The sequence below is a fragment of the Carlito syrichta genome, unplaced genomic scaffold (assembly GCF_000164805.1).
Source record: "Carlito syrichta isolate Samal-C Ts95f unplaced genomic scaffold, Tarsius_syrichta-2.0.1 Scaffold315377, whole genome shotgun sequence".
NCBI lineage: Eukaryota > Metazoa > Chordata > Mammalia > Primates > Tarsiidae > Carlito > Carlito syrichta.
In genome coordinates, this window is record NW_007259473.1 from 148,018 (window position 1) to 156,854 (window position 8,837).

An 8,837-nucleotide genomic window follows, 5' to 3' on the forward strand; every position below is an offset into this window, starting at 1 on the left:
CCAGCTAATTTTTTATTTATTGTAGAGATGAGGGCTCACCAAGTTGCCCAGGCAGGTCTCAAACCCATGGGCTTAGGCAATCCACTCACCACAGCCTCCCAAAGCGCGGGATTACAGGCTGAGCCACCAAGCCCGGCTCATGCTGTAGAATATTTTTCAGACATTCAGAGAAATAAAGTAATGATACATACTACACCATGGATGAACATTAAAAACATTATGCTATCAGGCATAGTGGCTCACACCTGTAATCCCAGCAATTTGGGAGGTGGAGTCGAGAGGATTGCCTGAGCCCAGGGGTTCAAGACCAGCCTAGGCAACTTGATGAAATCTCGTCTCTACAATAAATAAAAAAATTTGCTGGGCATGGTGGTACATGCCTGTGGTTCCAGCTACTTGGAAGACTGAGGTGGAAGGATCTCCTGAGCCCAACAGGTTGAGGCTGCAGTGGCTGTGAGTGTACCACCACACTCTAGCCTGGGTGACAGAGTGAGACTTCGACTCAAAAAAGTTAAAAAAAATTTAAAAAGTAAAATACATCTCAAGTACTTTGCCGGTTCTTTTTAGTTTGATTTTTCTTTTCTTTTTTTGAGTGGGAGTCTCACTCCGTCACCCAGGCTGGAGTGCAGTGGCATGCTCATGGCCTCTGCAGTCTCGGCCTGCTAGGCTCAGGCAATTCTTCCATTTCAGTTTTCCAAGTAGCTGTATCTATAGGCATGCGCCACCACGCCCAGCTAGTTTTTTTTTTATTTATTTATTGTAGAGATGAGGTCTCACCATGTTGCCTAGGCTGGTCTTGAACTTGCGGGCTCAGGCAATCCTCTCACCTCAGCCTCCCAAAGTGCTGGTATTACAGGTGTCAGCCACTGCATCCGGCTTAGTTTGATTATTCAAGGAAATTTTTATTTGTGATGGAATGTGACTGTGCTTTTGCAGACAAGATGTTTTTCTTGCCATAATATAATAATAAGGCAACTAGTGGAAGCATGGAAGATGTAGCCAGTTCTGGAGGGAGTTAATGAAAGCAATATAAATTTTGCAGCTAAAGAAAAATATGTCAGAACTAATTATTATCACTTTTAATCTAAATTTTTACTGAAATTCACTTGCAATTGTAAGAAATAATTCAGACAGGGTGCCTGAATGAAACGCAATTGTATACCTAACCCTTAACTGTACCCCACAACTTCATAATAAAAAATAAATAAATAATTTAAAAAAAAAAAGAAATAATTCAGGCTGGGTATGGTGGTTCATGCCTGTAATCCCAGTTCTTTGGGAAGCTGAGCCAGGAGGACCACTTGAGCCCAGGAGTTCAAGACCAGTCTGGGTAACATAGCGAGACCTCGTCTCTACAAAAAAAATTTTAAATAGTTAGCCAGGTATGGTGGCACGTGCCTATGTCCCAACTACTCAGGAATTCTGAAGTGGAAAGATCACCTGAGCCCAGGAGTCAGAGGCTGCAGTGAACTGTGATCATGCCACTGCATTCCAGCCTGGGTGACAGAGTGAGACCCTGACAAATAAAAAAAGAGAAAAGAAAAGAAAAGAAAAATAATTCAGAGAGATATCTTGTACACTTTGTGCTGCTTCTCTCAATGGCAAAATTTTGCAAACTGTAGTCTAATATAACAGCCTGAATATTGACATTGATCCAATCCACTGAGCTTATTCAGAAACCCTACCTCACTTGCACTAAAGTGTATGTTTGTGTATTAAGTTCTATGTAATTAGTCAAGATACTAACCAGTTCCACCATCAGAAGGATCCTTCACGCTGCCTTTTTGTATTCACATCCACATCCTTCCCACTCCCAACTCCTGGCAACCACTCATCTCTCCTCCATTTCTAAAATGTTGTCATTTCAAAAGTGCTATACACTCCAAAAGCTAAACAGAGTTACCATATGATCCAGCAATTCACTCCTACGTACATACTCAAGAGAACTGAAAACATACCTCACATAAAAACATGTACATGAGTATTCATTATAGCATCATTTACAAAGCCAAAATGTATATACAGCTCAAATGTCTATCAACTGGTGACTGGATAAGCAAAACCTGTATATCCATGCTGTAGAATATTATTCAGCCATTCAAAGAAATAAAGTAATGATACATGCCACACTATAGATAAATATTAAACATGTTATGCTACCAGGCATGGTAGCTCACACCTGTAATCCCAGTACTTTGGGAGGCCGAGGCAGGAGGATTGCTTGAACCCAGGGGTTCCAGACCAGCCTGGGCAGCATAGCCAGACCTTGTCCCTACAAAAAATAAAAAAAAATTTTCTGGACATGGTGGCACACACCTATAGACCCAACCACTTGGGAGGCTGAGGCAGGACGATTGTTTGAGCCTAGGGGTTGGAGGCTGCACAGAGTCGTGATCATGCCACTGCACTCTAGCCTGGGCAACAGAGCAAGACCTTGACTCAAATAAATAAATAAATAACTATTCTAGATGAAAGAAGAGGCCACATATTGTATGATTGTGTTCTTTTTTTTTTTTTAGTCTAAGTGTCACTCTGTCGTCCAGGCTGGAGGGCAGTGGCATGCTCATAGCCACTGCAGCCTCAACCTGCTGGGCTCAGGCTATCCTTCTGCCTCAGCCTTCCGAGTAGCTGGAACTACAGGCACATGCCACCATGCCCAGCTAATTTTTTGATTTATTGTAGAGATGAGGTCTTGCCAAGTTGCCCAGACTGGTCTCGAACCCATGGGTTTAGGCGATCCTCTCACCTCAGCCTCCCCAAGTGCTGGGATTATAGGTGTGAGCCACTGCGCCTGGCCATGATTCTATTCTTATGAAACATCCAAAATAGGCAAATCCATAGAGACAGAAAGTAAGTCGGTGGCTGCCAGTGGCTGGGAGGAGAGTGGAGTGACGAAAAACTGCTGATGGGTGTGAGGTCTTTTGGGAATGGGGTGAACGTATTCTGGAACTAGTAGTGATGGTTGTACAGCTTGGGGATTTACTAAAAACTGCTGAACAATACACTTTAAAAGGCTGAATTTCTTTTGTGGGGTTTTTTGTTTTGTTTTGCTTTGTTTGGAGTTGGAGTCTCACTCTGTCGCCCAGACTGGAATGCAGTGGCCGCTCCCGGCCATCGCAGCCTCGACCCGCTGGGCTCCGGCGATCCTTCCGCCTCAGCCTTCCGAGTAGCTGGAACTACAGACGCGCGCTACCACACCCGGCTATGAATTTCTTTTTTGTTTGTTTTTTTTGAGTCAGAGTCTCACTCTGTTTTCTAGGCTGAAGTGCAGTGTCACACTCACAGCCATCGCAGCCTCGACCTGCTGGACTCAGGCGATCCTTCTGTCTCAGCTTTCCAAGTAGCTGGAACCACAGGCATGCACCAATATGCCCTGCTAATTTTTTGATTTATTGTAGAGATGAGGTCTCTCCAAGTTGCCCAGGCTGATCTGGAACCCCTGGACTCTGGCAGTCCTCTCATCTTGATCTCCCAAAGTGCTGGAATTATAGACATGAGCCACTGCCCCGGGCAAAAGGCTGAATTTCATGTTATGTGAATTACACTTCATTTAAAAAGTAGAAAAAATTCAATATAATATGGCTATACAACTTTGAATATGGTGAAAACCATTCAAAAATACACGTTGAATGTGTGAATTTATGAATTATATTTCTATAAAGTTGTTCTTAAAATGCTGCATAAATAGAATTCTATATATGTAGCATTTGGGGATGGGCTTTTTGGCTCAGTTTAATTTATCAGAGATTCATCCAGGTTGTTGCGTGCAATCACTAATTTGGCCTCTATTATTGCCGACTAGTGTACCATGATGTGCATGTACTGTGGTTCACTTAGCCATTCACCTGTTGACAGATATTCAGGTGGTTTCAATGTTTTTAAAACTATTACAAATAAAACTACTGTGAACATCATAGTACAAGTTTTTATGTGAACTTGACTTTCCATTTCTCTGGGTAATTGCCCAAGAGCACAATAGCTGGGCTATATGGTAATTGTATGTTTAGTTTTGGTTTTTTTTTTGAGTGGGAGTCTCACTCTGTCGCCCAGACTGGAGTGCAGCGGCTGCTCCCGGCCACCGCAGCCTCGACCCGCTGGGCTCCGGCGATCCTTACGCCTCAGTCTTCCGAGTAGCTGGAACTACAGGCGCGTGCTACACGCCCGGCTCATTTTTTTGATTTATTGTAGAGATGCGGTCTCGCTGCCCAGGCGGGTCTCGAACCCGCGGGCTCAGGCAATCCACTCACCTCAGCCTCCCAAAAGCGCGGAATTACGGGCTGAGCCACCGAGCCCGGCTTAGTTTTTTTTTTTTTTGAATTGGGGTTTCACTCTGTCGCCCGGGCTCGATTATAGCTTCTGCAGCCTTGACCTCTTGGGCTCAGGTGATCCTTCCCCAGTAGCTCATACTACAGATGCGTGGTACCACATCTGGCTTTTTTTGATTATTTGTAGAAATACAGTCTCACTCTGTTGCTCAGACTGATCTCAAACTCCTGGACTCAAGCGATCCTCCCACCTTAGCCTCCCAAAGTATTGGGATTATAGGTGTGAGCCACCATGCTAGTTGTATATTTAGTTTTGTTTTTTTTTTGAATTGGAGTCTCACTCTGTCTTCCAGACTGGAGTGCAGTGGCCGCTCCTGGCCACCGCAGCCTCGATATGCTGGGCTCCGGAGATTCTTCCGCCTCAGCCTTCCAAGTAGCTGGAACTACAGGTGCGCGCTACCACACCCGGCTAATTTTTTTTTTTTTAACTTATTGTAGAGATGAGGTCTCACCAAGTTGCCCAGGCAGGTCTCAAACCCGTGGGCTCAGGCAATCCACTCACCTCAACCTCCCAAGGCGCAGGATTATAGGCTGAGCCACCGAACCCGGCTGTATTTAGTTTTATAAGGAAATGCCAAACTGTTTTCAGTGTCTGTTCTATTTTCCATTTTTTCCAGCAATGTATGAGTGGACCAGCTTCTCTGCATCCTCACCAGTACTTGATGCTGTCACTATTTTGTATTTCAGCCATTCTCATACATGTGTAGTGATACCTCACTGTGGCTTTAATTTGCATATACCTAACGGGTGACAAAATTGAACGTGTTTTTATGTGCTTATTTGCTATCTGCATATCTTTTCTTTTCTTTCTTTTCTTTTTTTTTTTTTTTTTTTTTTGAGTTGGAGTCTCACTCTGTTGCCCAGACTAGAGTTCAGTGGCATGCTCCCAGTCACAGCAGTCGTGACCTGCTGGGCTCAGGCGATCCTTCTGCCTCAGCCTTCCAAGTAACTGGAACTACAGATGCACCTACCACCACACCTGGCTAATTTTTTGGTTTATTGTAGAGAGGAGGTTTTGCTAAGTTGTCCAGGCTGGTCTTGAACCTGTAGGCTCAGGCAGCTCTCTCACCTCTGCTTCCCAAAGTGCCGGATTACACGTGTGAGCCATTGCACCTGCCTGCATACCTTTTTTTTTTTTTTTTTTGAGTCAAAGTCTCATTCTGTCACCCAGGATGGAGTGCAGTGGCATGCTCCCAGCCACTGCAGCCTTGACCTGCTAGGCTCAGGCGATCCTTCCGCCTCAGCCTTCCAAGTAGCTGGAAACACAGGCACATACTACTGTTGGGAGCCAGTCTTGGAGGTCAGCCTGAGTGACATAGTCCCGGCAGACTGAGGACCCTGGGCTCGCACTGTGAGTCTGGGGGCTGTGCACCATTCCTTCCACCTTCACCCCCAGAAGACGTGTGCTTAGCTAAGCATGAAGAATACCAGCGAAAGAAAGCCCCTTTTGACGTGCCTCAGAGTTTAACCATCACATGGGCAAAAAGGGAAAGGTCAAACGTAGCGGGAAGTGGAAAAAGTTAACAATAGTGTTCTAAAGTTAGTTGTGTGAGCTTTTCTTTCGCTGGTATTCTTCATGCTTAGCTAAGCATATGTCTTCTTGGGGTGAGGGTGGAGGGAATGGTGCACAGCCCCCAGACTCACAGTGTGAGCCCAGGGTCCTCAGTCTGCCAGGACTATGTCACTCAGGCTGACCTCCAAGGTTGGCTCCCAACATACCTCCACGCCCAGCAATTTTTTTTTTTTAATTTATTGTAGAGATGAGGTCTCGCCAAGTTTCCCAGGCTGGTCTCAAACTAGTGGGATCAGGCAATTTTTTCACCTTGGCCTCCCAAAGTGCTGGGATTATAAGCGTGAGCCACCACGCCCTGCCTTGTATATCTCTTCTTGTAAAGTTTCTTTTCAAATCTTTTAACCATTTAATTAATTAATTTGTTTATTTATTTTTGAGCTGGAGTCTCACTCCATTGCCCAGGCTGGAGTGCAGTGGCACACTCATGGCCACCCCAGTGTGGACCTGCTGGACTCTGGCAATTCTTCCGCCACAGCCTTCCAAGTAGCCACAACTACAGGTGCGTGCTACCACACCCGGCTAATTTTTTATTTCTTGTAGAGATGAGGTCTTGCCAAGTTGCCCGGGCTGATCTTGAACCTGTGGGCTCAGGCAATCCACTTGCTTCAGCCTCCCAAAGTGCTGGGATTACAGGCTGAGCCCCTGAGCTTGACCTGCCCATTTTCTAATTAGATCATTTTCTGAGAGTTTAGAGAAGTCTACATATTTTGGATCTGAGTCCTTTGTTGATTTTTTTTTTTCCAACAAGCTATATCTCAATTTTTTAGCTAAGTCCCAGACATATCTGGTTCATTATCTTCAATTCCATATCAAACTCTAAAGTCAGAGTTTGTTTGACTTAAAAAACAAGGCGGGCTCAGTGGCTCAGCCTGTAATCCCGCACCTTTGGGAGGCTGAGGTGAGTGGATTGCCTGAGCCCGCGAGTTCGAGACCCACCTGGGCAGTGAGACCTCATCTCTACAATAAATCAAAAAAATCAACTGGGCGTGGTAGCGCATGCCTGTAATTCCGGCTACTGGGAAGGCTGAGGCGGAAGGATCACCGGAGCCCAGCAGGTCGAGGCTGCAGTGACCGGGAGCGGCCACTGCACTCCAGTCTGGGCGACAGAGTGAGACTCCAACTCAAAAAAATAAAAAAAATTTAGTATGCTAAGGTGCCATTTTCTGGGCTAGTGTGTCCTGAACCCCATCACAAGCATGTTGACAGGAGAGGAGTAGCCAGGTGCAGTGGCTCCCGCCTATAAACGGAGGCGAGAGGATTGCCTGAGCCCAGGGGTTTGAGACCAGCAAGATCTTATCTCTACATTTAATTAAAAAATCAGCCAGGCCGGGCTCGGTGGCTCAACCTGTAATCCCGTGCTTTGGGAGACCAAGGTGAGTGAATTGTCTGACCCCGTGGGTCCGTGACCCACCCAGAAAACTTGGCGAGACCTCATCTCTACAATAAATCGAAAATTAGCTGGGCACGGTAGCACGCACCTGTAGTTCCAGCTACTTGGAAGGCTGAGGCGGAAGGATTGCTGGAGTCCAGCAGGTCAAGGCTACGGTGGTTGCGAGCGTGCCACTGCATTCCAGTTTGGGCGACAGAGTGAGACTCCAACTCAAAAAAACAAAAACAAAAAAACAATACAAGAATGTTTTAAAATATTTGCAAATTATCGGTCATGAAAAGAAAGTAAAAAACTAGAACTTGCAAGTTCTTTGGAAGACTTATTGACAGTTTGGTTGCTTTTGTTTTTGTTTTTGAGTCATTCTCTCACTGTTGCCCAGGTTGGAGTGCAGTGGCATGATCATGGCTCGTCCTAGCCTTGACTCCCTGGGCTCAACCTCCTGACCAGCAAGATCTTATCTCTACATTTAATTAAAAAATCAGCCAGGCCGGGCTCGGTGGCTCAACCTGTAATCCCGTGCTTTGGGAGGCCAAGGTGAGTGAATTGTCTGACCCCGTGGGTCCGTGACCCACCCAGGAAACTTGGCGAGACCTCATCTCTACAATAAATCAAAAATTAGCTGGGCATGGTAGCACGCACCTGTAGTTCCAGCTACTTGGAAGGCTGAGGCGGAAGGATTGCTGGAGTCCAGCAGGTCAAGGCTGTGGTGGTTGGGAGCGTGCCACTGCACACCAGTTTGGGCGATAGAGTGAGACTCCAACTCAAAAAAACAAAAACAAAAAAACAATACAAGAATGTTTTAAAATATTTGCAAATTATCGGTCATGAAAAGAAAGTAAAAAACTAGAACTTGCAAGTTCTTTGGAAGACTTATTGACAGTTTGGTTGCTTTTGTTTTTGTTTTTGAGTCATTCTCTCACTGTTGCCCAGGTTGGAGTGCAGTGGCATGATCATGGCTCGTCCTAGCCTTGACTTCCTGGGCTCAACCTCCTGAGTAGCTGGAACTACATTTGCGTGCCACCACACCAGCCTGGAGCAGCTTTTAATATGCATATTTTGGGGGAAATGGATCATTATTTTAAAAAGAGTGGTCATGTGCAGAAAATAGAATTGAAAAGCACTCTGGCCAGGCTTGATGGCTCATTCCTGTAATCCCACCACTTTGGGAGGCTGAGGAGGAGGATTACTTGAGCCCAGGTATTCAACGTCAGCCTGGGAGACATAGCAATAACTTGTCTGTCCAAAAAATAAAAATAAAAAATTAGCCAGATGTGGTGGGCATCTATAATCCCAACTACTCTGGAGGCTGAAGTGGGAGGATAGCCTGACCCGGGACATCGAGGCTGTGCTGACCTGTAATCATACCACCACACTCCGACCTGGGCGACAGAGTGAGACCCCAATTCAAAAAATAAGAAGATTGGACATGTCCAGAAAATGGAGTTAAAAAGCACTTTAAGCCGGGCTCGGTGGCTCAGCCTGTAATCCTGCGCCTCTGGGAGGCTGAGGTGAGTGGATTGCCTGAGCCCACAGGTTCGAGACCCACCTG

The 8,837-nt window shown here is 45.8% G+C and overlaps 1 pseudogene across 1 annotated transcript in view; it reads right to left on the reverse strand.

Moving 5' to 3' along the window:
* LOC103275245 overlaps nucleotides 1–8,837 on the reverse strand; it is a 50,751-nt pseudogene that overhangs the window by 16,283 nt on the left and 25,631 nt on the right. The window lies entirely within an intron of this gene.